Raw genomic sequence first — 11,880 nt, forward strand, 5'->3', positions numbered from 1 at the left:
AAGTTAACCATATGCCTTGTTTATGCTCTGCCATGTGGTGGTACTTTTGTTAACATGCCACGTTCATCTCCTGTACCCTCTGCATCTGGCTGGCGACTCCTGACTCCAGCCTTCTCCTTTCCATCATCTTTAGTTTGGTCGCCTTGCCTATACTTCCTGCCTGGCTACTGGCCAATCAGCATTTTATTAAACTAATATGAATGACAAATCTTTAGTGTACAAAAGGATTATCCCACAGCACCCTGGCAAGCAGACCCCACCCTTGGGCTGTGCAGAAGCCCACCAAAAGCCACCACACTAGAACAAAGGCTGCTCCTATCACCCAGGAAATTCCAAAGGGGTTAGAAGCTCTGCTCACTAAGGAAACCACAAAGGTCTCAGGAGCCAGGGGCAAAGGCCATATTAGATCAAAAGACTTCTCCAATGTCCCCACGCACAAGAAATCTCTTGTTATATAATACCACCACATTCTTCTTAACAAAAACTGATATGCCATCTAGGGCAAGCAAGACTTTTCTCATGTTAGTGCCCTGGAACAGAGCCCTCTCCTCTGTGGAGTAGCTTAGCCTTGTGCCTCTAAAGTGAAATCTTCCCAGCAGGAGGCCCTAGGTGCATTTCCAAACTCCTAGGTGGGACCCTTTCCTTAACTGTCCATGCGCCTTAGGGCAAAAGCCTACATCAGCAGCAGAAGCTGTTCCATGGGGTGACTAAGGACTGTGCTGAGGGCATCTGGCTAGTAACTGGGACTGTATTTGGGTTCAAGTGCAGAGCTCTGTAAAATTGGCTTTTAGCCACATTGTTGCTTCCCCAACTCAGATTTTGAGAATGAAATATTAAACCTGAAGCTTAAAATATAATAATTAAGATATTTTACTTAATTTTAATTTCCTCCAATTTTGTCAAGACACATTTAACATTAATCATATTCACAATGTGCACCATAATGTGATATATATTTATACATGTTATAACTATATATATTATATATCTAGTGAAATTATTACATTCAGCTAATTAGCAGATTTGTCAACTCACATATGTACTTACAGTGAGGGCAGAATAAGTAAAAACATCTCACAATTCTCAAATGTAAAATATATGCTATGTGGTGGCACACACCTTTAATCCCAGGACTCAGGAGGCAGAGGCAGGCATCTTTGTGAGTCTGAGGCTAGCCTGGTCTACAAAGCAGATGCCAGGACAGCCAGGACTGTTAACTTAGAGAAACCCTGTCTTGAAAACATACATACAATGTATGTATGTGTGTGTGTGTGTGTATATGTGTGTGTGTATGTATGTGTGTATGTATATATATTTGTGTGTGGTATGTATGTGTATGTAAGGACTGTTACACTCTTTCTAGTCAGGAATAAAATGTTATATTGTTATTTAAAAATAGACCTGGATTAGTTTAAGTACAAACTCCAGAGTAGCCACTAACGGTATTCATAAAATCACTGTCGTTGATATGAGAACAGAAGAAATCATTTGAAATGCTCAATTAAACACAGAAGAGAAGCAAACAGTGAGGGCCGGGAAGAGAAAACTGTAACAAACAGGAAGATGTCAATCTAACCGCAACAGTAACCACTTATCTTTATCGTGTGCACATTTGGTGTCTGACTGCATGCATGAGTGTTAGTATGTGAGTGGCCTGAACACAGGACTTAGAGCAGGGACTGGAGCGATGGCTCGGTGGCTAAGAGCCTGTACTGCTCTTCCCAAGGACCCACGCTCGTTTCCCGGCATGCGCATCAGGCAGTTCTCAGTGCCTGTACCTCCAGCCGCACAGGATCTGACACTCTCTTCTGGCCTCCTTGGACACCTGCATTCATGTGTACAAAACCACACACACAAACTACACATGAACACATAATTAAAAATAAACCTTTAGGAGTTAGAGAGATGGCTCAGTGGTTGGGAGCACTGACTGTTCTTCAGAGACCAGAGTTCAATTCTCCGCACACACATGGCAGCTCACAACAGTCTCTAATTCCAGGTCCAGGGAAACCAGTACCTGACACTGTTACACAGACAGACATGCAGGCAAAACACCAAATGTCCGCAAAGTAAAAATAAATAAATCATTAAAAAATAAAATCAAATCTTTAAAAAAAAAAGAGAGATCTGGCGCCCATCAGCTGGATCTAATTGACATTAAGCGAGGACTTCAGCTAACAGCCAAACATATTCCTTTCAAGATCATACACATTGAGCAAGGAGAATCACACACCGGGTCACGAAAACACACCTGAACGATTTACAGTCTGAGTGTAGGGGCGCACACCTTTGATCCCAGGGAGGCAGAGGCAGGTGAATTTGTGAGTTTTGAACCCAGCTTGATCTACACAGCAAGTTCCAGGCCAGACAAAACTACATAGTAAAACTGTCTGAAAAAAATTTTTTTAACAAAAGTAGAAATTATACAGTATGAGCTCTCAAGTCATGCTGGAGTTAAATTTGGAATCAACCACAGGATTCTGGAAGCAAAATACCTAGATATTATAAAGCGCATCTGGGTCTGGAAAGATGGCTCTGCAGTTAAGGAAATCTGCTGCTCTTCCAGAGGACCCAAGTTCAATTCCCAGCACCTACCTGTGACTTTCAAGTATCCAAATGCCCAGTCTCAGAGGATCCAGCGTTCTTCTGGCCTCCTTGGGCACTGAAGAAGCATGGTGTGCAGACATACATGCAGTCAGAACACCCAGACACATAAAATAATAAAAATAATTTAAAGCAAACAAGCAATAAAAGTGCACAGACTCAACTATCCTGGGGCAGAAGGGAAAGTTGAAATGAAGCAAGGTTCTCATCTCTAACCAAAGGCCAGGCTGGCCTGGAACTAACAGGGATCTTCCAGTTCCTGTCTCCTGATTCCTGGGATTAAAGACGTGTGCCACCACACCTAGGCAGTTATCTCATTTTAATAACAAAAAAATAACAATTTTTGTTGTTTTTAGTTCACGTACATATGCAAATTGGCCTGTGAAGGACTCTGGGAAGCTTTCATTTGCCCCAATCCAAGTCGACAGAATTGTCACCACCGGAAGCATCATTTAACTCCCTGACAGAAAGCCTCTACCTGCACAGTTTAGGACCTGAACTGCCTGGGGCCATGGGGAATGAAGAAAAGGCCAATACAAATAATGTAATACAGGGATCGGGTGGGCTGTGTGCATGTTTGGATGCAGATACTAGGAAACTCAGCATGTGCACTGCAAGAACCAGGGGGCAGGTTAGCTAATCTGGTCGGGGGATAAGGGGGTGGGAGTGGGGGTGTTTCTATAGGGGAGCAGCCTCAGCTGCAGTCATGGGGATGGGAAGCTGTGGCTAGTACTTTCTGCACATAACTGGTATTAGCTAAATGTCAGTCTTTTGTCGGCCTCCATCCCCAGACCAGGGGAAGGCCTTAGACCACGACACAGGTCGGAAGCAGTGGCCTTGTTCTTAGCAACAGCAGTCTTTCCCTCAGGACCGCGTCTGCTCCCTACAGTGAGAAAAAGCGTGTGATAAAGTACACACCAACTTCCACACTCATTCAGCTCATACTGAAGCAGGTCTCGTTCCAACCTAGCTCAGAGAAGTGGGGGAGATATAAGGCTATGATATTCACAGATTGGGAAATTCATTATTATGATTATTTTTGTTTTGTTTTTCGAGACAGGGTTTCTCTGTTGTGACTCTTGGGAAAATGGAGTACAGAGGCATCATGGTGGCTCAGTCCATAATCCAAACATTTGGGAAGCAGAGGCAGGGATCTCTGTGAGTTCAAGAGCAGCCTGGCCTATAAATCAAGCCAAGGTACTAGAGACCCTGCCTCAAAAACAAACAAACAAACAAACAAAAGACCCTACAGAGTACAGGTAGGGAGAAGTAGGGCAAGTCACAAACTCTTGTATACTTGTGTGAGAGCCAAAGTTATATTTTAAATTTTAATTTCTATACCTAAGAGATTCATGAAACAAAAATGTCTCTGATCTGCAAGCATGTCTGTCTCCCCCCTACCCCCCCAGCTCTGGCTATTTTGTTTTGTTTTGCTAGTTGCCTTCTCATTGGTTTTGATTTGCATTTTGCTGATAAGCAGTTGTGAGTCTTTCCTTGTTAGGTGTGCTTCCCATGAGTGGTTGACGTGAGATTTTGGGAAATTGTACAAGTGACAATTGACAGCTTCGCTGGGCTGGACAATCTGCAGGGAGGCAGGATTCTCTCCAGCAGGCACCCAAAGACTCACTTGGGTCTGTTCACAGAAGGCCTGCTGTCTGCTGCCTGACTTAGGGTTGGGGCGTGGGGGACACGGATTTGGCTCCACACTCACTCAGCAGGTCTTTGGGCCAGGACTCACCCTGCCCAGCTCTGCACACCCTTTCTGCCCAACCTTGAGGCCTTTGGGAAACTTCCAGAGCCACTCTGGGGACTACATCTGACTTCTCCATACACTACTTTTAATCAACTCTGAACACCAGCCAAAAAATATTTGCTAAGCAAATGAACAGAAAGGAGCCTTTCCCTGTAAACCTGGGAAAGCCAGCCAAGTATCTAGGCATGAAAGCTGTAGAGGCCCTTCTGCAGCCATGCCCCGTGCGTCGTGTAGGTCGCCACCCATGTTTCTGGCTCTTTGCTCCGATCCAAAACTGCTTGCTGTGGCTTCCAGAGATGACAGAGAACCAAAGAAGGGCTGGTGTGGAAGCATTCTTGGTTCCAGGAATTGCGCAAATGGGCCAAGGCTCCTCAGATGACTAAGCACCTAGCAACGCCCTTGGGGAGAAGCAGTGGGCCCCAGGCTCTCCCAGGGTTTGTCATAGATTATCAGGAAGTATGGATGAAGATACCAAGCCTAGGAAGACAAACACGATATCCCGCCTGTCCCAGAAGCTGATCAGGACGCTCAGGGCCTCCTCCTTGGCCTGAATCCTCCTGTATCCGACTGCGGAGAAGCTACAGAAGGGGGCTGGGGATTTGAACTTGGATCCTCAGACTTGCACCGCTAAGACCCACTGAGCAATTATCCAAGCTGTGATATGATCTGTAAAAGTCCTAAAGTTTTGTCTTTAGTCTTTACTTTCATCAAATAATTTTTCTTTTGAAGAAAACTAAATTCTCTATCAGGAGAATAATAAAAGGTCAAGGCTTTGTAGATAGACCACAGTTACCAGTGTCCAGTGTCCTCTGGATTTTCCTGTCTGACTTTGCTAGGCAGGAAATCCTTCCAGGGTCCCAGCGGCTACTGGCCGCAGTTTTGCTGGTCCTTGCTTTCTGCCTCTGGTGGTCTGCCTGCACTGACCCCCTTTCTTCCCTGGCCAGCAGTGGCTGGTAGGAGCTGCTCACTTGGGACCCAGTGTGCTGTGCAAGTGTATGTAAGAGGCTTTGCTGGGATCTTAAACATGAGCCTGACTCTGTTGACGTCCCCTGGCCTTCCAGCCTTAGGTTTCACGGGTGGTGCATATAGGTGCTGCCAAGTGGGGGATGAGTGTATAGACAAGGAAACAGACAAGGGTGTTAACAGTATCCTTTGAATATACTTGCTACAAGTCAGGTTTTTAAGTATTCATCTTTCTTTTCTTTTGGGGGAGGTATGGGGGAGGTGGGTGGTGGGGGTGAAGCCCTGGCTGGTCTTGAGTTTGCTATGTAGACCAAACTGGCCTTGAACTCACAGAGATCCAGTGCCTTTGCCTCCCAAGGTATGCACCATCACACCTCACATTAAAAAAAAAAAAAAATCAGAACAGTCGTTGATACTTACTGAGCATCTGTAGAAATTCTATCCCTTCAGTCATTATAAATATTGTATCATTCGGTTCCACAGCAACACTAGGAAGCAGCTACTCCTAAAACCAGATCCTTTGCTACAAATGAAGACCCAGGCAGGTGAGGACCAGATCTCTGCCCCGTGGGTCCAGAAGCTGGCAGAGAAGACAGGCCTGCACCCTGGGATTCAGCTGCAGAGCCCTACACCCTAATCAGCATCTGTTAATGAACTAATATCACAGTGAGAAGATGTTCAAAAGGGCTGGAGAGACAGCTCAGTGGGTAAGAGCACTGGCTGCTCTAGTCCGATTCTCAGCCCCTATGTGGCGACTCACAGCTGTCCATAACTCCACAGGGGTTCATTGCCTTCCTCTGGCCTCTGAGGGCACCAGGCAAACATGTAGTGTGCAAACATACATGCCAATAAAATGCCCATACACATAAAATAATAAAATGATCTTTTAAAAAGTCGAAAGGTATTCAGAGTGCTGTTTTCATCAAGCTCTGGGGCTTTGGTGAGCAATTTGATCTCTCTCTTGTTAGAAGCAAAAGGGAAGGAAATTGGAAATTATAGCCCTCAGTGGCTTTTTTTTAATCTTTGTTGAAATTGAAGGTGGCTCAATTGCTACAAGGCACTGCCTCATTTGGGTAACTGAACCACTGCAGTCACTCAGTTATGAATACAGGTCTGTACCCTTTAAGTTAAGCTCCAGGCAGCAATGAAACTGGTACAGCTGCCTCGCGGGGCATAATTTCCTAAAGCTGAGCACACCCTCACGCTCTGACCCAGCAATTCCACTCTCATACACTTACACTGACTACACGGAGCCTCTGTGCCCTCAGAGATTTCTTTCCAGAGTGTTCTCAGCCAAAGCCAAGCATGGTAGTATAGGTTTTAATCCCTGATCTTAGGAGGCTGAGGCAGGAAGAACAAGAGCTCGGGGACTGGCTACATGAGACCCTAATTCAAAACTTAACAACGGTTCTCCTCTCTGAACTAGAAGTAGGACCCAACATTCTACCCAGCAATCTTATTGCACTTCCTGTTCATCACAGCATTGGCTGAGGTGGAAAAAGGAGGCATCCATTCGCAGATAAATGCATTTTTAAAACTTATTTGTTCATGTGCACAGATGCTTTCTCTGTATGCATGTGTGCCTCATATATGTGGTGCCCTCAGAGGCCAGTGTGAGATCCCCTGGAACTGGAGTTATGGATGACTGGGAGCCAACATGTGGGTGTTCAGGATTGAATCTGGGACCTCTGGAAGATCAACCCGTGCTCTTAACCACTGAGCCATCTCAGCAACCCTGATGAATGCATCTTTAAGTGGCATATGTACATAATAGGATATGAATCAACTCTTTAAGACTAGAATCCTGCTGTTTGCAGAACCTAAGTAACCATGGTAGACAAAACTATGTCAAGCAAATTAGCCAGGCATAGAATGGCATATGTGACACACTCACGCTCATTGATAGAGGATTTCAAATTTTTTTCTACTTAAATATTTTAGATACTTATTTTTATTTTGTGTGTATGAGTATTTTGCCTGTACATAATACATACATACATATATGTATGTGTGTGTGTGTGTGTGTGTACTTACTGTGTGTGTGTGTGTTTGTGTGTGTGTGCTTGTTGACCGTGGATGCCAGAAAAGGGCATCTAATCCCCTGGAACAAGAATTATAGATGGTTGTGATATGCCATGTGGGTGCTAGAAACAAAACCCCAGTCTTCTGCTAGTGCTCTTAAACACTGAACCATCTCTCCAGTCCTTTCAACTTGTTTTCATGTGTGTGTGTGCGTGTGCATGTGTGTGCGTGTGTGGGTGTGTGTGTGTGTGTACTTGAGTGTATGTGCCCCAAGCACACACAGAGGTCTGAAAACAACTTTCAGGATCCGGTTCTCTCCTGCCACCATGGGAACCCAAGGGATTAAACGTGGGTCCTGACTTGTGCTGCAAGTGCTTTTCCCTGCTGACCCATCTCATCAGCCCATTTGCTTCTTTTTGAGATAGGGTTTTATATAGCCCAGGCTAACCCCAAACTTGCTATGTGGCTAAGGATAACCTTAAACTTTTAATCCTTCTGCCTCTACCTTCCGAACACTGGGATCACATGTGTGCACCAACGCACCCAGAGAAAACCGAGCTAATTCCATAGAATGTGACTAAATAGTCCTAACGAGTGACTGAGGAGAAGGGAGGAGAGGGGGGCAGTGGCAGAGAGGTAAGGTGATAGGTACAAGGATTTGCCTGGACAGGACTGAGGAAGGGGATGATAGCTAACAATAACTGTATATTACAAGACAGAAAAGAGATCCTGGAAGTTCTCAGGGCAGAGCAATAAAAAACATACAAAACGTCAGCTATGCCAATTCTCATGATTTGATGACAGGGCATTGTCAGTGTTACATATACAGTGTCACCATCACACTATCCCATGAGTGTGTACAGTTATTAGAGACCAATGAGAGAACTTCAAAATGGGGCTGAAGAGATAGCCCGATGATTAAGAGCCTGCTTATAACTCTAGCTTCAAGGAATCCAAGGAATCTGAGACTCTGCACGACAGCTGCATTCATGTGTAAATACCCACCCCACACACACATAATTAAAAATAAACTTTTAAGAATGCTTTGCATAAATCATTTTTTTAAAAAAAAACTTTCTAATAACATCCTATTCTATAATAAATAAAAGAAAAAGATGTAAATGTACTAAAGAAGAGAATATTGTTGGCATGGTGATATGCTACTTTTCTCCCTGGGGTGGAGACTAGGCAACATCTCCCCAGCCTCCTTATAAGGTTCCAATTACAAACCAAGGTTCAGTTCCAACATAGTTCACCTGGGGAACCAATCAGTGTATCTGGTGTCCTTACAGAACATATAGGTAGGGGGTTACAGGAAGGAGCATAGGTAACCTTAAGCAGTCACAAAGGAAGGTCTGCACCCAGCATGATGATGACCCCCATGGCTGCACAGATGGAGCCCCTTCCCCTAGTCCTCTGGCTCTCCAGCCCTCCAAGTCCCCAAGGCCATGGGCAATTTAAGGCAGCATTGCACACAAGTGGCTGGGAGGAGTGGCTGGTTATGGAGGTGAAGGTTCCACGGCCCTTCCTGCCCCATCCTCCTATGAGGGAACGTTAGTAGTCAGCAATCCCAGCTGTGACGATCCTTTGCCAACAGGTATGGCTGAACTCATTAAGATGGTGGCAATTTGGCTCAGAGAGGGAAGAGAGTCAAAACATGTCTTTTTGTACTATCTTCAAATTGAAAACTACTCAAATATCCACCAAGAGAATGGAAGGATGAATCGTGGTTTGTTACTCTGGTGTAATACTTTGCAGCAATGAGAATGTGGTTTAAAAAAATAAAATAAAAAATAAAACAAACAAACAAAACGTTCACTGTGTGGGTGTGAACTCCACAGCATAGATGGGGCACACAATTGTAACATAAAGAACCAAACCCATTCCTAGCATAGTGCCCACTCTGGGATTACCTTTATGTGTGGTCTGAAACCAGGCAGGGCACGTATACTGTTAGATGCAATCTTGGCTACTTTTCCTGTTGCTGAGATTTAAAAAAAAAATTCCCTGACCAAAGTAAATTTAGAAAGAAAAGGTTTATTCTGGCTCACAGGTCCATGGGACAGCTTGTCACTGTGGGAAAGTCACAGCATCAGGAACCTGAGGCAGGCATCCACGCTTCATCCAAAGGCAAGAGGGGCTTGATGCAGGATTGTGCTCTGCTCACTTTCTGCTTTTTTTTTTTTTTTTTTTGGTTTTTCAAGACAGGGTTTCTCTGCAGCTTTTTTAGAGCCTGTCCTGGACCTAGCTCTTGTAGATCAGGCTGGCCTCGAACACTTTCTGCTTTTTATACAGGTCAGAAAGCCAGTCTAGGGAATGGTGCCACCCACAATGGATGGGTCTTCCTACTCCAACTGACCTAACAAAGAGAACCCTTCACAGGCATGTCTGGAGGTTTGCCTCCTTGCGATTCTAGAACCTGTCAAGTTGAAAACTAACATTAACCATCACAGAGGCCCAGATAGTGGTTGGTAACTCTTTTAGTTGCTAATTGGGTATCTATGGTGTGTCTGGAAAATTCATCCTACTAAAGTGTGGTGAATGAAAAGAATGGCACTGTTAGGAGGTGTGGCCTTGGTGGAGTAGGTGTGGTCTTGTTAGAGGAAGTGAGTCACTGGGGAGGTGGGCTTTGAGGGCTCACATATGCTCAAGCCACGCCTAGTATGACAGTTCACTTCCTGTTGCCTGCATATCAAGATTTAAAACTCTCAGCTTCTTCTCCAGCATTATGTCTGCCTGTATGCTGCCATGTCCTACCATGATGATAACAGATTGAACCTCTGAACTGTAAGCCACCCAATTAAATGTTTTTCCTTTATAAGAGTTGCCATAGTCGTGGTGTCTCTTCACAGCAATAGAAACTCTAAGACATTCAGAGATATTGATCAAGGACAGTTATTGAAACATACTAAGAACTCTGAAGACTTGGCTACAGAAAAACTTAACAAAACAGTGCTGTGGGATAATGCTTTTGTACACTGTAAAGATTTGTCACTAGTATTGGTTTAATAAAATGCTGATTGGCCAGTGACCAGGCAAGGAGTATAGGTGGGGCAACCAGACTAAGAGAATTCTGGGAAAAGAAAGGGAGACACAGTCACCAGCCAGATGAGAATGCCTTACTGAGAAAAGATACCGAGCCACATGGCTAAACATAGACAAGAATTATGGGTTAATTTAAGTTGTAAGAGCTAGTTGATAATAAGTCTGAGCTAATAGGCCAAACAGTTTATAATTAATATAAGCCTGTGAGTGCTTCTTTGAGATTGAATGGCTGCATGACATGGCTTCTACCAACAAAACAGAAACAAATAAATGAAAACAGAAGGGAAAAGGTCTGATTGGATAACTCCCCCCAAAAGACACACAAATGACAAAGGAATATATGAAAAGATACTCCTCTCCCTATGTCCTCAGGGAAATATAAATTTAAAAGATCATGAGATGCACATCTATCAGCTTGGCAAAAATCCAGAACACCCACAACACCAGCTACAGAACAAGGAGGTGAAGTAAGCAGAACTCCGCGAAGGCTGCGGGATGCAAACAGAACGCTTCTTCGGAACACACTTTGGTACTTTCTTGCAAAAGTATTCTTACTACGAAATCACAGTCCTTGGCATCTATCCAAAACAATTCAGAAACATGTCCACACAGACACCTGCACTCAAATGTCTATAGCTGCTTTGTTCACACCTGTCAAAACCATTACATGAGTGGACAAGATGTGGTGTATTCGAGAAGGATGTAATAGTCAGCCATGAAAAGAAATGGAGGAAGCCAAGTATAGTTTACTAAGTGGAAGAGCGCCAACCTGAAAGGGCTCCACAGTCCAGAATTCCAGTGAGGGGGCTCTGGCATATGGAACGAACTATGGAGATAAGACAAGATGCTTGCTGGCCTTGAAGGATGGGAGAGGTGAGTGTGAGGCCTGTGCACACATATGTGCAGGTGTACTCTCCGTATGATGCAGAGGCCAGAGCAAGACATCCAGGGGCCTGCTGGATCACTCTCTCCCTTATTCTCTTGAGACGGTCTCTCATTGAACCTGGAGCTAGGCTGGCAGACAGCAAGTCCCAGCACACAAACATACACACACTCACACAAAACTAAAATAAAATGGAAAAACCCAAACAAATAACAACAAAATAAACAACAGAAGCTTATTTTTTAAGACTTGGTTTTTTTTTTTTTCGTTTTTTAGAGTTTTATTTATTTGTTTGTTTGCTTGTTTGCTTATTGTTTTTCAAGACAGGGTTTTGCTGTAGTTTTAGAGCCTGTCCTCGAACTAGCCCTTGTAGACCAGGCTAGCCTCAAACTCACAGAGATCTGCCTGCCTCTCTGCCTCCCAAGTGTTGGGATTAAAGGCATGCACCACCACCGCCCAGCTGAGTAATTTATTTTTAACTGTGTATGTGTGTTTGTGTCTGTGAGGAAGTGTATGCACAGGAGTCCCTTCAGAGACCATAAATCAGATTCCTGGAACCAAAGCAACAGGTAGTTCCGAGTCCCTAATATCTAAAGAACTACTGTTTTTA

This window comes from Arvicola amphibius, chromosome 5 (assembly GCF_903992535.2).
Source record: "Arvicola amphibius chromosome 5, mArvAmp1.2, whole genome shotgun sequence".
NCBI classification, from domain to species: domain Eukaryota; kingdom Metazoa; phylum Chordata; class Mammalia; order Rodentia; family Cricetidae; genus Arvicola; species Arvicola amphibius.